Source organism: Saimiri boliviensis, chromosome 10 (genome assembly GCF_048565385.1).
Source record: "Saimiri boliviensis isolate mSaiBol1 chromosome 10, mSaiBol1.pri, whole genome shotgun sequence".
NCBI lineage: Eukaryota > Metazoa > Chordata > Mammalia > Primates > Cebidae > Saimiri > Saimiri boliviensis.
Window position 1 is genome coordinate 55,322,263 of NC_133458.1, and position 23,524 is coordinate 55,345,786.

At 37.8% G+C, this 23,524-nt stretch overlaps 1 protein-coding gene and 1 pseudogene across 12 annotated transcripts in view; both read right to left on the reverse strand.

The window, feature by feature from the left end:
• The window catches only part of LOC141580077 (keratin, type II cytoskeletal 8 pseudogene), a 33,811-nt pseudogene extending 18,333 nt beyond the window's left edge, over nt 1-15,478 (reverse strand).
• The window catches only part of MAGI2 (membrane associated guanylate kinase, WW and PDZ domain containing 2), a 1,426,516-nt gene that overhangs the window by 669,672 nt on the left and 733,320 nt on the right, over nt 1-23,524 (reverse strand). The window lies entirely within an intron of this gene.

A 23,524-nucleotide genomic window follows, 5' to 3' on the forward strand; every position in this document is an offset into this window, starting at 1 on the left:
CATACCTAAATAATTTCCTAGTACCTTGTCCGATGTGTAGCACAGAAATGTTGTCCAATACATGTATGTTGAATGCATTGATAATTTAAAAGGTTGCCATGACATCTAATTTTTCTAGATAACTGAAGGAAAAACTGTGAACATTTAAAGTGCAAAATGAACTTACAGGCCAGGTGCAGTGACTCACACCTGTAAACCCAGCAGAACGAGGTTGGCGGGAGCCGAGATGGGTGGATCACTTGAGGTCCGGAATCCAAAATCAGTCTGACTAACATGGTGAAACCCCTTCTCTACTAAAAATATAAAATTTTAGCTGTGCAGTAGTGACATGCATCTGGAATCCCAGCTACTTAGGAGGCTGTGGCAGGAGAACTGCTCGAGCCTGGGAAGCAGAGGTTGTGGTGAGCTGAGATCAGGCCACTGCACTCTAGTCTGGGCAAGAGAGTAAGACCCTGTCTAAAAACAAAAACAAAAAAACAAACAAACTTATATTCACATAGCAAAATAAGTGTGGGACTGACAAAATGTGGTAATCACATTTCGCATATTAAAGAGTATGTAGCTTTGAAAGACCTCATGTTCGTTTCACCTCTTGATTGATTTGTATCTAGCCTCATTTTACAAAGGCTTTGTGGCAGCTGTACTAAATTACCCAATGTAATAACAAAATGAGCTATTGCCTATTTCTTAGCCTTTCACCAGAAGGTTAAGGTGTCATTTAAAATTACATTGCTGGTCTCTCACTTAGCCTTTGGCTGAGGTTGTCTGTCTGTCTCACTGTGAAAAAGGAAAGGACCAACCAATTATTTTCTTCCTACCAAAAACAGATTCAAGTTCTTATTAAATATTATGTTTCAATATGTTTAGTGCTGGCAGGCTTAACAAACAACTGGTTTCTCAAAAAAAAAAAAAAAAGGGTCCTAGGTTAAATGCCTGAAATACTGCAAGGCTTTTAAAAGAAAAACAAGAAATACACCTTAGAAGAAGAGACCACAGATTCTTGACGTTTTTCAGGCATCCCCAAACTTTTTACACAGGGGGCCAGTTCACTGTCCCTCAGACTGTTGGAGGGCTGCCACATACTGTGCTCCTCTCACTGACCACCAATGAAAGAGGTGCCCCTTCCTGAAGTACGGTGGGGGGCCGGATAAATGGCCTCAGGGGGCCGCATGCGGTGTAGTTTGGGGACGCCTGTTTTATCTCTACTGAAAGGATCATTTAAATTCACTTAATCCTTGTGGTTCACAGAAGTGTAAGAAGGCACAATGGAAAGCATAAATACTTTCATCAGTGTGAAGCGAAAGGAACGTAAAGCATAAGCACTGACTCCTTTGAAGTGACAGGTGAGGCAACACATCCTATCCCCAACATGGCTAGAAAGGAGTGTGATTAGAAGTCAATGCTAATACAAGATTTACAAGATCTTCTGCTTTGCAATTTTACAACTCTAAAATACAACTGACAAATGTGTCTCAAAGAAAGATAAAATATAAAGGAAGAAATAATGATATCAACAGTTAACTGACATGGATCCCTGCTCATGTAATAGGCTTAGGGTCTGCCAAGATAAGTTTATGAAAATATAATAGTCTCAGAAAGTTAAAATTATTTTTTAGTACTCTCTTTAAATAGAAGATATCAAAATTGCCTTTATATACTGCCAGTTGGAGTTTTTAGAATTAAGCCAATATTGTTTTGATTTGGTCTTTCACAGTACAGCACAGTGATAAACATTATGGAATAGGAGATTGGAACTGAAATGCAACACTAAAGTGTGAGAAATTTTAAAATTTACATATTAAATTTTAGTAAATCTTTAAAATTCTCTATCCTACTGCAGAGTATGACCACCCTAGTTCACAGATTATACCCATGGTACCATCTAATAATACCAAAATATATATTGAAAATTCTGTAATATTCTCATTATTCAACATATTACTTTTAGAACAAATAACATTTATCATCATCATTCTGTATTCTGAAAGCAGATATTATCAGAGAAACACTAAAACCATATTATTTTGAATTTTAAAATCAAGGTACAATTTAAATAAAATGCTCCAGGTTTGATGGCTGGAGTTTTTCAAATACATACATCTGTGTAACCTCCAATCTAATTAAGATTGATAACATTTCCATCACCCCAAATGTTCCATATTCCTTTGCAGTTTTCTCTCTGTCTCTCCTACAGGACCCTGAGGTAACTATTAATCTGCTTTCTGTTACTCCAGATTAGTTTTTCCCCATTCTAAGATTTCATATAAATGAAACTACACAATGTGTATCTTTTTTGGATCTGGCTTTTTTGCTAAGCTTAAATGTTTTCTTAACATTTATCCATGCTGTCTTATGTATCAGTAATTCATTCCCTTTTATTGTTAAGTAGCATTTGATTGTAATATCACAATTTATGCGGTCACATAATTGTATTTGTGTTGTTTCCAGTCTGAGGCTCTTATGATTAGAGCTGTCACAGACATTCTTATGTTAGTCTTATTGGTAGTATTTCTTTTGCTTAAACCAATTGTGCAATTTTAACTACATGTTTATCTTTCCAATAACTGAAATGCTATGAATATGGTATACAGACTTCTCATGCAAGTATCATAATAGGATATGCAATCATGTTTTGCAAGAGTTATTAAATAAGAACTTTTCCTCTCTCAAAACCTTTCATTTGGCTTTAGATCCTTTTTGTTTTCTTAGAAAAAAAAATCGCGAATATTTAAAGAACTTGAATGTACCATTTTGTAATTTCCATTTTCCTAACTTTTCATTGATAAATTTCTATACAATTTTAATATACATTAAAATACAGAATTCAATCATTCTAAGACACACTTAGCAAATGTGCCAACCACACTGCTCACAATGTGGTGAACTTGAGGTAGGACTGAATCTCACATGTAAATCACAGAGCAGCATGAGTTTCCATAATACCACGCATGTTTCACAGCAGGGAAGGCTCACAGTTTTGGTAAATTCCCGTTCCTCTCTGACCGCTGCTCCCTCCCCAACTCTCATCATAGCATTAAGAAGCAAAAATATTTATAAAATTTGAAGAATTGTGGACATTACCTTGAGAATGTGCTGCCACTCACCAGATACTTTTTTGTCTTTCTTTTTAAAATATTTCTAATCTATATCTAGGAATAGAGAGTAATTCTAGCACATTGGGTAAACTATATTTGTTTATATTGCTGTATAAGGGAGAACTTACAAATGTTACTGAATATAGGAATTATTCATGTTTTGTTTCTGCTCAGGGCTTTAGATTTAAATTCTGTCCCTATGGATGTTCTATTATTTCACTGTCCATAAAAGAAAAAAACATTATTACTGGCTTCACGGGAAAGTGGAAGAGAGGAGGAAAACTTTTTAAGGGTTGCTTAAATACAGGTACCTTAAAAATAGTCATTCTAAATGGAGTACTCAGCAAATGAGCAAGTACAGCAGAAAAAGGTCTCAGAATTCCTTCTAGATCTTAAATCCTGCGGGTTCGTGTAACTATAAAATGACATTGTATCCAAAGCTGCACTAACATGTAAATTCATAGAGCACCACACTTTCACATGGCTTCCAAGTGTCTTTATGATGGCCTTCACTTTCCTTTTCCATATCCTTTTTAATTCAGCAGAGCTAGCTGAGGTTTTATTTCAGACAAAAAAAAAAAAAAAAAAACGAGGAAGAAAGGGAAAAAAAAAAAAAAGCAATTGAATTGTTTTGCAGCTGGAGGCAAGAGCAAAGGGGTTCCCCAGGCAGTAAACTCCCCAGAGGGTGGGGTGAGGACTAGGGCTGACCCTCGGGTGGGTCCCCGGTTCCCCATGCTCCTCTTCACAGGGGCCTCCCTCCTGGGCTCTGGGGCAGCCTCAGGAGAGGCAGGCTGGGAGGGGCTGCCACAGGTGTTCACTTGGGCAGGACGTCAGAGGACTCGGACACCGGCCTCCCATCGCAGGTCTCAATCTTCTTCACAACCATGGCTTTGGTGGTGCTGGTGAGGCTGAAGGAGCTGGAGCCCATGCCAGAGCCAAAGCTGGAGCCCAGGCCCCAGCTGAGGCCCGGGGCTTGTGAGGCCCCCATAGGCCGAGCTCAGATCACCCGCATGGCCGCTGGTGGTCGTCATATGGATACTCATGTTCTGCATCCCAGACTCCAGCAGGCTCTCCTTGCCCTCCAGCACCTTGCGGTAGGTGGCGATCTCGATGTCCAGGGCCAGCTTGATGTTCATCAGCTCCTGGTACTCACGCAGCTGCCGTGCCATGTCCTGCTTGGCCCGCTGCAGGGCGGCCTCCGGCTCAGACAGCTTGGCAGGGCATCCTTAATGGCCAGCTCTCCATGCTGCTCGGCATCTGTGATGCCAGCCCCCAGGGAAGCGCTCTGACCTTTGAGGCCCTCAATCTCGGCCTGGAGCCAGCTGACGTTCTGGTTCATCTCCGAGATCTCAGTCTTTGTAAGTCGCAGGTCATCCCTGTGCTTCCCAGCCGGTGTCTGCAGCTCCTCATACTTGATCTGGTGCATGGTCTCAGACTCAGTCCTGCTGCAGTTGGCGATCTCCTCCCGCTGCGCCTTGACCTGAGCTATGATGCTGTCCGTGTCCAGGGAGCGCTGTTGTCCATGAACAGCACCACAGACGTGTCCGAGGTCTGGGACTGCAGCTCCCGGGTCTCTTCTTCATACAGCTGCTGAGGAAGTTGATCTGGTCAGTCAGCCCTTCCAGGAGAGACTCCAGCTCCACCTTGTTCATGTAAACTTCATCCACATCCTTCTTGATGAGGACGAATTAATCCTCCATCTCTGTATGCATCCTCATACTTGTTCCTGAAGTCCTCCATCAGCCCCTGCGTATTGCCAAGCTCTGCCTCCAGCTTCAGCTTCTCCTGGCCCAGAGTCTCCAGCTGCTGCCTAAGGTTGTTAATGTAGCTCTGAAACATGTTGTCCATGTTGCTCTGAGCCATCTTCGCTGCTGCAGGAGGCTCCACTTGATATCCAGCATCTTGTTCTGCTGCTCCAGGACCTGTACCTTGTCGATGAAGGAAGCAAACTGGTTGTCGAGAGTCTTGATCTGTTCCTTCTCCTGGGTATACACAGACTGGATGTTGGGGTCCACGTCCAGGTTAAGGGGGCTCAGCAGGCTCTGGTGACGGTGATGCCTCCCATGCCCATGCCCATGCCACTGGCCCCACCATAGCCTATGCTCACGTCACCCTGGAAGCTGCTGCTGCCCACTAGGGAGAAGCTCAAGGAGCTGATGCAGGCACTGGGCACACTCCTATAGAAGCGGCTGCTGAAGGCCCAGGAGCCAGAAGTGGACACCTTGTAGGACTTCTGGGTCACCCTGAGGGACATGGTGGAGGCAGGGGTGGAGGCAGGCAAGCTGAACCAGGTGGAGATTCCTGAAGGAGCAGAGAAGCTACTTCTTCCCTTCCATTTCTTTTAAATGATTCTTAAATTCTTACCTCTGTGATTTCTTACAGGCTGTTCCCTCTGCCTAGAATATTTTTTAACCTGGATAACCTTTATTCCTTTCTGAGGACTCATATAGATTTCATCTTATCCAAGAAACCCTGTGTCTGGGTTAGAAACCACTCTTATGTGCTTTCATATGGCCCCTCTAGTTGCTATTTATTTCACTCTGTTATCATTATCTCTCGACTTCTTAACATTCCCCACTAAGTGTAAGCTCTGTGAATGCAAGGACTATGTGTGGCTTGATTCCTGTGTTATTTCCAGAGTTTACTGCAGGGCTTGGCACACAGTGGACATCTCATGAATATTTGTAAGATAATGAATGAATTAGGTTGAGTACACCAATTACTGAGAAACTGGAAAATAACAGGGTGCTTAGATGGATTAAAGCAGGCTCCCTGAATTAGGTGAGAGCCTTCATCTTGATTTTTCCGGAGAATGAAATCTAATGACTGGTGGAGAACAGATTGGTTTAGGGGATTGCATAAAAAGGAATGTACAGAAGTCATATTCTAGGAACTGGAAGAAGTTTAGCATGACTAAAAGAGCAGACTCTAAGTGGAACACTAGAGAAACTGAGTTGAAAAATTAAAAATCAGTGATAGGCAAAACTATGGAGACAGTAAAAAAAAATTAGTGGTTGCCAGAGGTTAGGTGGGAAGGGAAGATCAATAGACAAAGCACAGAGAATTTGTAGGGAAGTGAAACTACCCTGTATGACACTATAATGGTAGATACATGTCATTACACATTTGTACAATCTCATAGAACGTACAATACCAAGAGTGAACCCTAATGTTAACTATGGAACTGGAGTGATAATGATGTGCCAGTAAAGGCTTATTATCGATTGTAACCAATTATCACTCCGGTGGGCATGCTGATAACAGGAAAGGTGATGCAAGCATAGGGACAGGGGAAAGTATCTGTACCTTCCTCTTAATTTTACTATAAGCCTAAAACTGCTCTAAAAAAATAAAGGTCTCACAAAAAAAGCAGTGGTGGCTGAAGCATGTGAAGAGCTGAAAGCTAAAGATTTGTATTAAAAGCTGTAAGTAAGCAGGTTTTTACAGAGATGGATATCATGCTGAAAATGATCTCTGAAAAAACATTAATATTTAATCATGTTTATAAATAAACATATGAATGAAACTATACAAGTGTGTATCTATAGACCACAGGTCATAAAAGAAGGGACTGAATGGTATTTATACTGTGGAAAGCAGGCAGCTTTTGAACTCTGGTGTCCACAGCATCCCTCTAGATGGTGGTGTGTGATGCCTTAGGGAGCATCCTCAGGCTGCCAGTGAGACACTTCACAGCAATACAGTGTCGATTAAATTGGACACCAGTAAAGCATGGGTTAGTGGTCTGGAAAGAAACATTCTGTTCATTCAATAAACCTGCTCTCATTTCATTTTAAGTCTTTAGGATTTGATTAACTGTTAAGAGCTGCAAAGGGAGAAGTCAGGGTTCTGATTAGACAATAACTGGGTCATTAATTTTTCATATTTACATATAATGTTCCTTATACTACAAAGCTAGTTTCCGAAAGCTCTGAAAATCATACCGTATTTAAGTATCACGTTGCGTCTCTTCAGTTTATCCTCTGTGATCAAATAAATCCAGAACAAAACAACGCATGCTCTAATCACTGAATAGCACATGTATGAAGTGTGTGGCTATATTGTCTAAATAATTAACCACTACTCAATGCTTATGCTAACTAGTGCATACTAGAGTGGATAAGATTAATGAAGCCTTTGCTTACAATTTAAAAGCCTCCTATCAACGGTTTCTTTCACTGAGTTAAAGAAAAAGAACCTTTGCAATTTTTACTTAGTAGTCTTATATTGGAAACATCTGGATCCTATCCAATACTGATGCCCAGAGGCCTCATCAGAGATCAATATCTAGTGAGCAAGATGTACAGTGAACATCTGAAAGGATAAAAAACAAAGCGCACCAGGGAGGCAGCATCCGATGGTAGACAAGTGCTGCTCTAGAGACCTAGGGAGCTGGATGTTTATCACATCTTTGCCACTTGCTGGTTGTGAAAGTTGGGCAAAGTCTCTAAGCTCCATCAATCTCAGTTTCCTTGTGGGAAAGGATGGAGAATAATACCTATTACACAGTGCTTTGTGTAAAGCCCATGATACAGTGCTGGGGACAAATTAGGTGCTTAATTAGCATTTACTATTGGTATTAGTGGCAGTTGTAGAGTAACTTCTATTTTTTTTCTCTAGTCCCCTTGGACCAACATATATAGTGGAACTTATAGTATTCTTGTATAACATATGCTTATGACATGTGCAATCTACTAACATGTCTCTGCATTATAGGTCAAGCAGAATCAAAAAGTTCCAGAGCAAGAGAAAAATCAGTTAAAATTTTCTGTTTACTATTGGCATCACAAAGGAGAAATGTTTCTTCCTGTCTACAGATATTTCCAACTCCCCGCTATTTGCTTCTTGCCAAATACTAACGTTCAGAGGCTTGGGAAGGAATCATGGCAAAGTATAACTCTCCTTCGGGTAGATGAGATTGATGCCTTCTGCTTTTGGATTGTTTCCCCAAACAACCATCCAGGAGGCCACAACAAATGCTCATGCAATCCCCAGATGAGCCGATCTCACCCATCCTTAAGGTGATTATTTTTCCAGCTTATATTAGTAGTTCAAATCGTTTCCCTGGATCACCACATTCCCTCCTGTCTTTTGAAGGAGTTAGGTGCTTCAAATGGCTGGCTCCACAGTAAAACTGTCTGCTGTATTTCTTTCACTTCGGATATCCTTAGAAAAGTGTCTGCTGCCATGATTTTGCTGGTCAGGATCAAAGCTGCCATAGTTTCCAGCACAAATGATTATTGAAAAAAAAAAAGGATTGGGCACAGTGAAAAGAGCTTTGGAACAAGACAGATGTAAGGTCAGATCCTTGTTCTACAAAACGGAAACTGTGACTGCTGATAATTTCCTCAGCATGGGAAATTAGGAGCCTCAGTTTCCCAGGCTGGAATAACCATTTCACAGGGTTGTCAGGAGGAATAACTAAAATAACAAATCCAACGTACCTAGGATAAGACTATTTTTCTCCTGTCCCAATATATCCTGGTTCCCTCTAAAATCATTCTTACTTTTTGTTAGCAAAGTTATGAAATTCCTTTAAGCCAAATTAAACATCTACACATATGTACAATCATAGAAAGATACATAATGCTAAAGTTTTAATCTTTTAAACCAGGTGGAATCATACAGTAACATCTCTCTTGTGAGTTCTTCTGTCTCTCATTAAAGTAGTCCTAGAATTAAGGATTTTCTTTCTCTCTCATTAAGAAACACAGTCTAAAACCTTTCTCAAATGACAGATCAGAGAAACTGAGTGAGTAGTACACACATATACACTCATACACACAGAGACTCTGAATTCTCCTAGTCCCTAGGAATACCCACAATTTAAAGAATTTCATCTCCTAACAGTACATTTTAATTGAAAAACACCCCTTCCATAATAATGGAAGCAACATTCTATAGGATAAACATTGAGACAGCTGCCACATCTGGTTTTCAATGTCAGGTTTGTCATTTACTAACTGTAACTTTGAGACACAGCTTCTAAAGGCCAACACCACTTTCTTCATATGTTAAAAGGTGGTAACATCTACCTGTTACTGCAATCAAATCAGAATTTTTTTTTTTTTTTTTTTTTTTTTTTTTGAGATGGTCTCTTGCTCTGTCACCCAGGCTGGAGTACAGTGGTGCAATCTTGGCTCACTGCAACCTCTGCCTTCCAGGTTCTAGCAATTCTCTGCCTCAGCCCCCTGAGTAGGTAGGATTATAGGCACCTACCACCGAGCCTGACTATTTTTTTATTTTTATTTTTAGTAGAGATGGGGTTTCGTCATCTTGGCCAGGCTGGTTTTGAACTCCTGACCTTGTGATCCATCCGCCTCAGCCTCCCAAAGTGCTTGGATTACAGGTGGGAGCCACTGCACCCAGTCTAAGTCAGGACTTTATGCAACATTTAATACAGCGCCTGGAACATAGGAAGCTCTCAATAACTGCAGGTAGGTATTATTACTTGTGGTGTTTTCTGGTAATCAGTAGAAGGAATATTGGTTTCTTTAAAAAGTATTCTGAATTGTTCAAAATTACATCTTGAACACATAACACAAATAATCTTAGCCTATCTTCTCTATGCCTTTTCTATGACTGAACAATCACTGACAGTCACATATACAATTACACAATGCTTCCAGCATGCACTTATTTTAAACCGAAATCTTCCTCCTTGTTCTGTATCTGATGTCAAACAGAGCAAGCGTATTCCTCCTTTCACAGAGAAGGATTTCAAATACCCAGTGGTAGGCCTTCATCTACCCCTAAGTCTTTCCTCCAGGCTAAAGATTCTCAGTTCTTTCAATGTACTCATATTTCAGGGTTTCTAGACATTTTACCACTGTTCATCCTTTTATGGAAGAATCACTGAATCTAAGCAGAATTTAATTCCTAACTTGTTAGTGAAATACTAACTTAGTATTTTAAAAAGACAAACAAAAACCTCACGCGGTCTAAGAAAAGGAGGATTTAGTGTGGGAAATAAAAAATCCCACCATGCTAATAATATACCAACTTTTATTACAGGAATGTTTTTGACAAACGATTTTTTAAAGCTAAGAAGCAAGAGCATTTGAAGCCCAGTGGGCTTGTGTCTGCTGCCCCATCAGGAGGCTTCCAGGAATAAGATTTCTGGCATCCTCTTATCCTTTTAAAGTTTTTAAAAGACTTTTCTGTCTTCTCACTGTATACCGCATGATATTTCATTTCTTTTTTTTAGCATGACAGGGTCTTGCTCCATTGCCCAGGCTGAAGTGCTGTGGCATTACCATAGCTCACTGCAGCCCTGACCTCCTGGGCTCTCAAATGATTCTCCCACTTCAGCCCCCTGAGTAGCTGGGACAACATTCAGGGACCACCATGCTTGGCTAATCTTTTTGTTTTTATTTTTGTAGAAACAGGGTCTTGCCATCTTGCCCAGGCTGGTCTCAAATTCCTGGCCTTAAGAGATCCATCTGCCTCAGCTTCTCAAAGCAGGCATCCCCAGACTTTTTACACAGGGGGCCAGTTCACTGTCCCTCAGACCGTTGGAGGGCGACCACATACTGTGCTCCTCTCACTGACCACCAGTGAAAGAGGTGCCCCTTCCTGAAGTGCGGTGGGGGGGCTGGATAAATGGCCTCAGGGGGCCGCATGTGGCCTGCAGGCCATAGTTTGGGGACACCTGTTCTCAAAGTGTTGGGATTACAGGCGTGAATCACTACACCTAGCTTGTTTCTTTTTGATATGGCATAATCACTCAATTTTTGCAAGTTAATTTTCTAAGCAAGACAACTTCCTAAAAGCAAATTTAAGCTCAACTCTGAATTGAGGTTGTTCATCTTACCTACTCTGGAAATGATTAAATGTAGCCTAACCTTCCTACTGTGGCAACATTTAATATCCTTGGCTGTACTATAAATAAGGAGTACATTAATCTTAAATGACTACTGCTTCATGTACGTAATGTTACATACTTGAATTAATCAGTTGGTATGTGACACAATTGCTTTTTTCCTTCATCCACAGATGAAGGACAAATATGTTAGTTTGTACACTTGATACAAATCTTGCATCAGTTTTTCTAAGACTTTCTGATTATTGTACACATTTTAGCAAAAAGTAAATGGTTTCTCTTATTCCAAGCACTTGTCATTACTATGCAAAATGATGGGAAAAAAGATTGTCAGTTTTTGGATAAATAGACTCTCAAATAGAATTTAAGAGTTACTTTTCATGTCCACGTTAACAGGCAAACAACCACCTATTCATGATGTGTTGAGTGGTTTGATGCTCCCACTACTTCATTCTTCTTTGAGACTTATTTTTATCTAGTGATCGAACTAGAAATGGTGATCAAATAAAGCAGATCAATTTTAGATGTGATACATGGGAGAACAATCCAGCTCTGGAGACACCAGTCCAGCCTTTATTTTACCACACTGCAATCAAACTAACCCTGATTTTGCCTTCATCATTCGATGTTTTTAAATAGTTTGCACAACCACAGCACATGCTACGTGGATCATGTATTTTTAAATGCCGTTATCACAAGGTCAAACTATTATTTCATTTCTGCTATCTTTTTCTTTTTAATCATTTTTGACATTTAGCGTTTAATCTCTTGAAACATTTTTTCTTTTCACTCAGGGAGAACTTTGGATATTTGTCATCTATATCACTAAGTTGATTCTCTGCAATGTTTCTGTCTGTCATTCTATTCATGGAAATGTAAGCCTGTTGTTTATTTGTATGGTGGTCTGGCTTATTGAGGCTTGGTCCATTTTCACTTCAGACTGCCTCTCAGTCTCCTTTCTCATTTTGATAGACAGTATTATAAAATAAGTTTTAAACACTTTAAACTTTTGAGCCTGAGTGCAAAGATTTAAATTCTAGCTATGTCACTTGCATGATTTTTCCTCTTGACCAAATTATTACATTTCTGAAAGCTTTGGCTTTCTTATCTTTACAATAGATATGCTACTAGCATTTATTCAAGGGTTGTTATAAACACTCAATGAGATCATGCACCTATTATGCTTACCATAGTGTCTAACACATAATAGTAATACAAAAAAATTGCCATGAATACAAATAAGCCTCCAGCTTCATCTCATAGAGCAAATGTCTTCTTTAACCTCACTGTAAAAATACAATGGACGTTTTCTAAAATGCTCTGCTATTTGCTGTAATGAATACTTTTGAGAGCTTTGTAATTTTTTAAAGTCTTTAAGATACTATTTCTCTCCTTTTTATCATGTCTACATTGCTTTCCCCTATCCTCTCATCCTTAAATGATGAATACACTTTTTCAAACTGTGAGATATACTATACTTATTTACTTCAAGCTACAGAAAAAAATGTATACCTATTCACTTCTCCTTATGGGATTGTTAAAGGATCTCTTCTTGTACATGTGTACAAGATCATTTCTTTAGGATGTCAGGAGGACTATTCAGTCATAGCCTGTCTCTGTTAGATTGATCTAGAAATAATTTCCATGATTACCAAAGTGCCTTAAAGTTTACCTTCAGACAATCTGAGTATTCCTTTTAAAATATATATGAATGTAAACGCTTTGCACTACAGCAAAGTTACAGGAAATTATTTCCAGATTTCCAATAAGCTGTATTAGTAAAATCAAATGAGTCTGTCAAAAGTGTGTTCATCAAATAAAATTTTCCTTTGATTTTATACAGGTTGAGCATTCCTAATCTGAAAATTTGAAATCTGAAAGGTTCCAAAATCGGAAACTTTTTGAGCAACAACATTATGCCACAAGTGGAAAATCTGACATCTGCCCTCAATGGACAGGTTACAACAAACATCCACAACACTGTTTATTCAGTATCCCCTAAGGAAAAACGATCCAGCCGCATTCAGCTGGTGATGCTACTGTGCTGCTTAGTTACTCTGAACACATTCTCTTTTCACTGTATTAATGGCATGCCCTATTTTTCACTGTTAGGCTCTTATGTGTGGATGTAAGAAAATAATTGCTTATATACTATCCTATATATACTTATTTAAGTATTTATCCTGATTAATATCCTAATTGTATTAGCCTGTTCTCACAATGCTAATAAAGATATGCTCCAAAATGGGCAATTTATAAAGGAAAGAGGTTTAATAGACTCACAGTTCAGCATGGCTTGGGAGGCCTCAGGAAACTTATAATCATGGTAGAAGGAGAAGCAAACACATCCTTTTTCACATGACGGCGTGAGAGGGAAGTATCGAGCAAACCAGGGGGAAAAAGACCCTTATAAAACCATCAGATCTTGTGAGAACTCACTATCACAAGAATGGCATGAGGGTAGCCACGCCTGTGATTCACTTACCTCCCACTGGATCCCTCCCATGATTATGGGAACTAAAACTCAAGATGAAATTTGGGTGAGGACACAGCCACACCATATCACTGATAGTATATAACTTTACCTTTAGGTACTATATACCCTTACCTTTATATACTATTTAGAGTCAGGGATGATGGTGATAACCACAGACTGTCCACGTGAGTGGCTGAGAGGGACACCTACCTGCTTTCTGATGGCTCACTGTACATAAACACTGTTGTTGTTGTTATTGCTGTTCTGAGTCAGGGTCTCACTCTGTCACCCAGGCTGGAATGTCAGGGACATGAATCTTGGCTCACTGCAACCTCTGCCTTCTGAGCTCAAACAATCCTCCCACCTCAGCTTCCTGAGTAGCTGGGACTCCATGCCACCATGCTCAGCTAATTTAAATTTTGCGTAGAGATAAGGTCTCACTATATTACTCAAGCAGGTCTCGAACTCCTGGGCTTAAGCCATCCTCCTGCCTTGGCCTCTCAAAGTGCTGAGATTACTAGTGTGAACCACCACTAGTTACAAACTTTGTTTCATGCACAAAGCTATTTAAAATATTGTATAGAATTACCTTCAGGCTATGTAGGTCAGATATATATATATAAGACAAATAAATTCCATGTTTATATTTGGGTCCCATCCTTAAGACATCTCATTATGTATATGCACATACTTCAAAATTAAAAAAAAAAATCCAAGATCTGAAATACTTATAGTCCTTAACATTTCAGATAAGGGATATTCAACCTGTATATTGGGTTCATCCCTGTATTTCAAGTCTTATATTGTTTTTTCCCACTTTTTTGGCAATTGTGTAACAAGGTTCCTCATATAACATTAAGTCAGAATCTTGTAGCTTGTTTTCACAATAATATATAACACTTTGGCATGTATTTGTGAAATTTCTTCTCTTTAGTTTGAAAGTCAAGATCCTCCATAGTGAGCCCATAAAAAATAAGAGTACCAAGAAACTTTCAAAACTTTAATATCCACATAACTTTTATATCAAAATAAAATTCCGAAAATTGGGACACATGGAAACAAAATAATCTAAGTCTCCTGTTTGAGAAGAGAAACTATAAAATAAAAAACATGAATTTCTCTCTAAACAAGAAATTAATTTTAGTTAAATAGAAATTATTAAGCAAATCACTTGGACCTACAATTGTTTTATTTATCTAATGTGCTATAATTTGTTTTCTCATACTGAGAAAAAGCCAAGCAATCAGGAATTTGTATGACCCAGTGAGCTAAGCAAAGAACAGATTTACTTTGCCCTGTAATGAGGTTGACAGAACAGTTTCAAGTCAGATTACATTTGACTATGCTCTGTTTCTATCACATTTGCCACTTAATGGCAAGAGATAAAGATTCTCCTGTTGATGTACTGTTTTACTCTCCAATCTGTGTTTCCCCATTGGAATTGTTATGAAACATGACTTGGATGTTTGTGAAAAGCAGGGTCAGTATAGGAGCTAGTTCACATACCGTGCTTATTAATCAATTCAGGTAAGACTCAAATTAAAATGAATTTGGAAGCTTCTAATTTATCCTCTTCCTTTCTAAAACTAATTCCTTCATTCTTCAGCTCCATAAAGACCTTCCTTAGGAAAATTTATGATGTTTGAGAAAGAGGATCAACCTGCTAACTCCCATCTTTGAAGATTTTAGTAAAAGTCCATCTGACATTGTTTGAACCTGAAACATAATTTAAAACTTTGTTTCTTGTAGTCAATTCTTCTCAACCACTATAAACAAATCAGTATATCTATTAATATATATTGGCAATTTTCTGTTTGATCAAAGATTAAAGATGTCTGACTCTTAGGATATGTATTGCTTGTGATGGAATAAACAAAAAAACATGATTATGAATTGAGTTGAATTTACCCTAAAGTCACATCAGCAAATTGAAGTTTATCATGTCTCATCTTGACACTTTTCAATAGTTCTTTGAAATCTCTGTATAGGTTCAACTTCTCTTAAATCAACTGTCAAATGGGTATAACTTTTACTTAAGCAAATAGAAAAAATACTTAAAAGTAATATAAGATATATTAAATTTAAATAAATTTAGTATAGTAAATGTTATATTTACATATAATTTAAATATATTACAGTATATAATAAATCAAATTTTAATATAAAAATCTAAATTTAAAAATAATCCTCCATAAAGTATACAATATATTTTGTTACTATAACATTGAAGTGTGAGATTGATAAAAATGTTTTCATTTCTTCAGTTTTTCCATTATAAAAATTTTATAGTAAGAAAGACTGAACATTAATTATAAATTAGAATATAAAATCAGAGTTTAAATCTATTTCGACCTAATGATATCCATATCTGCGACATTCATTAGTATGTTCACTATATAAACATTTGGTTGGTTGTATCAGACTCTGTGATTTTGATTGTACACAAGATTCTAGGAGGTGAATTATTACACTGGGTACATGTGGCATGGGATTGTCCTTTTTGGGAAACTTCAAGAGATTTTATTAATAAAATATTTTTTTGTTCAAAATGTGGAATGGAAATGCAGATTATTATTTTTTTTAATTGCATTTTAGGTTTTGGGGTACGTGTGAAGAACATGCAAGATTGTTGCATAGGTCCACACATGGCAGTGTGATTTGCTGCCTTCCTTCCACTCAGCTATATCTGTCATTTCTCCCCATGCTATCTCTCCCCACCTCCCCACCCCCCGTCCCTCCCCCATTTCCCCCCAATGGACCCCAGTGTGTAGTGCTCTCCTCCTCGTGTCCATGTGTTCTCATTGTTCAACACCCGCCTATGAGTGAGAACATGCGGTGTTTGATTTTCTGCTCTTGTGTCAGTTTGCTGAGAATGATGGTTTCCAGGTTCATCCATGTCCCTACAAAGGACACGAACTCATCGTTTTTGATGGCTGTGTAATATTCCATGGTGTATCTGTACCACATTTTCCCCATCCAGTCTATCATCGATGGGCATTTGGGTTGGTTCCAGGTCTTTGCTGTTGTAAACAGTGCTGCAATGAACATTCGTGTGCATGTGTCCTTATAGTAGAATGATTTATAATCCTTTGGATATATACCCAGTAATGGGATTGCTGGGTCAAATGAGATTTCTATTTTTAGGTCATTGAGGAATCACCACACTATCTTCCACAATGGTTGAACTAATTTACACTCCAACCAACAGCGTAAAAGTGTTCCTATTTCTCTACATCCTCTCCAGCATCTGTTGTCTCCCGATTTTTTAATGATCGCCATTCTAAGTGGTATGAGATGGTATCTCAATGTAGTTTTGATTTGCATTTCTCTAATGACCAGTGATGATGAGCATTTTTTCATATGTTTGTTGGCCTCCTGTATGTCTTCTTTTGTAAAGTGTCTGTTCATATCCTTTGCCCACTTTTGAATGGGCTTGTTTGTTTTTTTCTTGTAGATCTGTTTTAGTTCTTTGTAAATTCTGGATATCAGCCCCTTGTCAGATGGGTAGACTGCAAAAAATTTTTCCCATTCTGTTGGTTGCCGGTTTTTAATAAAATGTAAGGTAGAGTACATGTAGGACCACAGTTTTTAAATTTACTTTGATAATGATTCTCTTTCCTTTGCTCTTCAAAAGCTAAGAGATACATAATCCATGTTTGTAATCTTACATAGGGTGTAGGACATTGTCTAAGTTCACACAAAAGGTGGTATTTGTGCTAAGAATTTCTCTAATCCAGATAAGCTAATAGGAATCAAAACAGGCTCACCCTGCCTTCTTCCCTTTCTTTTTTCCTTCCATCCTTCATGAACTTTACCTTTTAGGAAATTGGCCTTGGCCTCATAAGGGTTAATAAAATGTTAATTTCAAAACAGCTATACTTTCTTTATTCTCCCAAACACTTCCGGTTAAAAGACTTTCTTATAATCATGTTTATACTTTTCCGTAAACCACACTAAATTTTATCATTTCCAATCCCCACTGGGAACTAGCATTTTGGGATTTCTCTAAGGTTTCAATGAGCAACAAATGTCTTCAGGAGAACATGATGCATCATATCTATTTTAGATGTGCCAGGGTTCTCCTGCTGATGAATGTTCATAATTCTAGACAAAGTTAATAGAAGAAGGGAATACCCCTTGAGAAAGGAATAAATGGTGAAGAGTGATCTGAACACAAATGGTAAGGTTCAATGCAATCAATTATGTCTAGAGTTCTCTACTGAATATCAGAAGTACAACCGTCATCTGGTATTTCAAAAACACTCACAGTACCTATGGTTGGTCTAAAGGGAAATACATTATTCATTTGCCAAAGTTTGATTACTACTTGAAATCATTTTCCACAAATCACTTATGTGAATTGTAGAAAAAGGTATACATGATAACAAGGTATGTATGCTAGATTAACTTTTCATTAAAAATAATTTATGCTTCTCTTGTGACTTAAATAATAACTTTTAAGAGCTATAATGTATAAAACTTTGCAAGCAAGAGTAAGGATTCCTAATACTTCTTGACTTACTTAATTAAACGTTCTTTTTATCTTGTTTATAGTCACTAAATAGAATAATGTCTCATGTTACTTAACTCTGAAATGAGGATAATACTATCACCATTTTCCCTGGTTATAAACATTCGGTGATTGAATACTGTGAAATAATTAGAACAATGATAGAGATTAGCCCCTCAATAAATAAAAATGAAAATATTGTCTGCTATGGTCATTAAAGCTGTTCATAAATATTTCATTTCTTTCTTCTTTCCAGGCAAGATAGGATTGCTCATCCCCACCGCTTTGAGGTGGGGTGATTCGATTTGGAGGCCGAAAGGAAGCAACTATTACAAATTCCAGAAGCATTTATTGGATGACAAGGTATATCATAAAACTTCTCAAGAAAGAGCTGAAGAAATTATCAATTCAATTTTGGATACAATGTGTTTGTGAGCAATTGGGTGGAATTGTCTGCTACGCAGTTGGTTAAAGTCAGGCAGTTGGTTAAATCTGCTAGAGGCAGATTTGGAGTCACCAGTTTATAAATGACTGTTGGAGTCATGGGTTAAAAGAATCATCCAAGAAGAATTTATAGATAAATCTTGATGAGTAATGTATGAGGAACAATGTTGGCGGATTCTCAAAACTTGGGAGGTAACTAAGCAAGGGTGAGAAAGAAGACTGAAAAGTCATGGCCAAAGTTAGAAAAAAATCCAGAAGAAAGTAACATCACAGAAGTCAGTACAAAAAAAAGTTTTTTAAAAATTCCAGAGCCAAAGAAAATATTTAGTTACTGCCTAGGAAAATAGTCGCTTTCAATGAATATGTATAGTGTTCAATTTATTCTTGCAAAAGTTTACATTTCTTAAATTCATCTGTAAGAAGACAGTGTCTATTTTGAAAATGTTACCATTTAAAGTGCATAACCCCCTGGCTGGATTACAATTCCAACTTGTGTCTAGTTGTAGAAGCAGACTGTAATGCAAGTAAGAGGGTTAAAGAAAGAAATTAATACTAATGGTGTGGGTTTTGCTGCAAACATTTTGAGACTGAATGTGTGAAGTTTCAGAATTTCTCATCTGGTATTTAAAGAGGCTAAATCATTTTGCTTCGAATGGGTACAGATACAGTTTTTCTTCTTCATAACTCTGACTGTGAAGATAATATGACTGTTTTAGATACAACAGTGGTTGTCCATGAACCAATACTCCAGAAATCACTTCCCTGCAGATATTAATCACAAGCCAAGTGTTTCAAATATGAGGAGTATGGTGAAACAAATGCATAAATTTTGCATTTCTGATGCCATTTTTAAAGTAATTGATTGCTTGCGTTTTGTTATCTGAAATTTATATACCAAGCCATGGGTTTGTTGACTTGGTCTTTTTCTCACATAAAATGGAATATGTGGTATTCAAAACACACATAAACATCTATATATTTCTTCAATGAACAGCTTAGAACAAGAGAAACAAAATTAGTTAATGAATTAATACCATATGTAAAAATCAACTCAAGATAGATTAAAGACTAACGTAAAATCTGAAACTACAAAAACCCTGGAATATAACCTAGGAAATACCATCACGGACATAGGCCCTGGCAAAGACTTTACAACAAAGATGCCAAAAGCAATTACAACAGAAACAAAAATTGACAAATGGGACCTAATTAAACCAAAGAGCTCCTGCATATCAAAGCAATCAACAGAATAAACAGAGAACCTACAGAATGGGAGAAAATATTTGCAAACTATATATAAGACAAAGGTCTAATATTCACAATCTATAAAGAACTTAAACAAATTAACCAAAAACCAAGCAACCTCATTAAAAAGTGAATAAAGAACAGGAACATACGCTTTTCAAAAGAAGATACACATGTGGCCAAAAAGCATATGAACAAATGGTCAACGTCAGTATCATTAGAGAAATGCAAATCAAAACCACAGCAATATATCACCTCACACCAGTCAGAATGACTATGATTAAACAGAAAAATAACAGATGCTGGTGAGGTTGTAGAGAAAGAGGAACACTTACACACTGCAGATACAAAGGTAAAGTAGTTCAGGCATTGTAGAAAGCAGTTTGATGACTTCTCAAAGAACTTAAAACAGAACTGCCTTTTGACCAGCAATCCCATTATTGGGCAAATAACCAAAGGAAGAAAGACGCATGTGTGCATATGCTCATCACAGCACTATTCACAACAGCAAGGAAATTGAAAATTGAGTCAACCTAAATGCCCATTCACAGTAGACTGGATAAGGGAAGTTTGGGGTGTGTGTGTGTGTGTGTGTGTGTGTGTGTGTGTATGTATGGGAAGTTTTATATATATATATATATATATATATATATATATATATATATATATAAACTATAAATATATATATATAAAAAACTATATATTTATAGTTTATATATATATATATATATATAAAACTTCCCATACATACACACACACACACACACACACACACACACACACACATTTATAGTTTTTTATATATATATATATATAAAACTTCCCATACATACACACACACACACACACACACACACACACACACACACACACACACCATAGAATACTATGCAGTCATAAGAAAAAACAACACCATGTCTTGGCTGCAACATGGAAGGAGCAGGAGCCATTATTTTTTCTCTTTCTCTTTTTATTTTGAGATGGAGTTTTACTCTGTCACCCAGGCTGGAGTGTGGTGCCACAATCTCGGCTCACTGCCACCTCTGAGGAGGCCATTATTCTAAAATGAACTAGTGCAAGAACAGAAAACCAAACACTGCAGGTTCCCACTTTTAAGCGGGAGCTAAACATTGAGTCCAAATGGACGGAAAGAAGGGACCAACAGACACCGGAGCCTACTTGAGGGTGGAGGGTGAGGAGAGCGTACATTTATACCACAGAAGTTGGCGGACACTGTAAATTAGAGTTTTCTTTACTTTTGTGGGGAAGAACTGGTTTACAGTTGATATGGTTTGGCTCTGTGTCCCCATCCAAATAATGTCTTGCATTATAATCCCCACATGTCAATGGAGGGACCTGGTGGGAGGTGATTGGATCATGAGGGTGGTTCCCCCCATGCTGTTCTCATGATAATGAGTTCTCACAAGATCTGATGGTTTCATAAGGGACTCTTCCCCCTCCACTCTCTTCTGTCTCTCCTGCTGCCACATGGAGAAGGTCCTTCCTTGCTTGCTCTTTGCCAATGTGCCATGATTTTAAGTTTCCTGAGGCCTCCCCAGCCATGTGGCATTGTGAGTCAATTAAACATCTTGCCTTTAGAAATTACCCAGTCTCAGGTATTTCTTTATAGCAGTGTGAAATGGACTAATACACCAGTGCACCATGCTTCTAATACCTGGGTAAATCTAAAGCCAGAAAACCACTGATTTTCTCCTTATTAATTGTGTGTAAGGACTGCTCACATGATATTGACAAACTTCCCTCCAGAGGACTGAGAAGAAGCTGATTCCAGCAGACTGGGAAGAAGCTGATTCTCATTTTGTTTGCAAACCTGGTGTTTGAGTACATAGTTTTGGGTCATGTAAGCCAATATTTTCTGAGAGAATTGTGAAAGACACTAGATTCATATAATTTTATATTTTCCCTATGTTGACTAAACATTTCCATCAAAGAGCAATGAAACCAACTTTTCTAAAGCAAATGTTTTCTAAGGATGGCTGAAGCAGTTTGTTTCTAGTTTTTAACAAATGACAGTTTCCTACTTTCACTGTCTTTGACAAATACATTGCCAATCCTAGCAAGAATGTCTACCCATTTTCTCAAATGGGCAACTAGAACAACTAGCTGAGTTCTAGTGGAGACTTACCATTGAGTAGCTATGTGCTGTTGAAAACTTAAAGTTGCTAGTTTTAGTTTTTATATTAAATGGACTAAAGTGTATCTCAAGCATCATGCCCATTTATAAAAAATTAATATTCTGGCTAGCAGTCATTTTGTAAATGATGTGGATTGGCTCCGTCCTCACCCAAACCTCAACTTGAATTGTCTCTCCTAGAATTCCCTTGTGTTGTGGGAGGGACCCAGCGGGAGGTAATTGAATCGTGGGGGCCAGTCTTTCCCGTACTGTTCTCATAACAGTAAGTCTCACGAGATGTAATGCATTTATCAGGGTTTTTTCTTTTGCTTCTTCCTCTTTTCTCTTGCCACCACCATGTAAGAAGAGCCTTTCACCTATCACCATGATTCTGAGGCCTCCCCAGCCATGTGGAACTGTAAGTCCAATTAAACCTCTTTTTGTTCCCAGTCTGGGGTATGTCTAATACAGTGAACTATATGAGAAACTTAGTACTTTCAAGTCATATTAAGAAATTCAAATTTTTATAGATACACACAAAACATAAATACATTTGTATCTATACTGAATAAATAAATCCTGTCCTTACATAATTTATATGAACTTTGGGAAGCAAGATTAATGAACACAAAACAATTGGCCAACAGTATAAGCCAATCACATTTAAATTATCAACTCCTGTATTCAAACTGGAGATCTGGCTAAGAGGGAAGTGTGGAGAATGGAGGATAGCGTGGCAGAGGTAGTGAAACTTCAGCACGCCCTGAAACAATGCACAGGGCTGTTTCTTGTTTCTGTTTTTCTCCCTTGAAGGTCTAGGGTAGGGCCTTATAAATGGGAAAATAGCAATAAGGGAAAAAAGAACACTGTGAATACAACAGACTCAGGTTAACAGGACCATGAGTCAACCGACCTTGGAGTGGAGGCACCGTGGAGAGCAATGGGAATGACTTGGCCGTCCAGAAGTACATTTCAGCCTCTTTTTTTATACTGAATTCTCACTTCTAGCTCTGGAATCTATATTGTGAAACTACCAAAGAAACTAACAACTACTAAAACTCCCACCTGTAACTGAATGCAGCTGGGTTTACCTCAAGAGTCACACACCCGGCCAAGATAATTCAGAGAATAGGAACCTAAATGCTTTGAGGACTGTTGGTGAATAAGATATCAATATTAAACAATAAATTAATTAGCAGAGAATAAAAGAACCACCCATTGGACTGAGGGAAGGGAACAAAATGAAGAGAGAATGATGGCAGAAAGTATTTTATAATTATATACCAAATCACTGAGGTTTTCTAAAATTTAACATTTAATTGGTAATGTGTTATGAATAAAACTTCCTTCAAACATGCTTGAAAGGTGAATCTGTGACTACACTTATTGGATACACCTAAATATGATTGTTAATGTAATTATAACTTCTCACTCTCAAACACTGCTAAGTTACGCTAGACACTACTTGAAACATCACACTTAACACTCATTCTAAAAGTAACAATAATACCTATGGGCACTGATTCCAAAGTAAACATTGTTATTTCTCTACTTAAAAATTCTTACAATCCAAATATAAATAGTTTAACAGATTGTATTTTATGTGTATGTCTTTTTATGACAAAAGCAACTACATTTAAATGTGCAAAAACTCTACTCTGGCTGATTTGCATTCTTATATCCCATTATAGAGTCTCCTATTTGAATTTCCATCTGTTCCCTAATATCTTTTTTGTTTATTAGTGCTTTAATGAGATAATCTTGTTTTACATACCTAGATTTCATTACTATTTTGCAA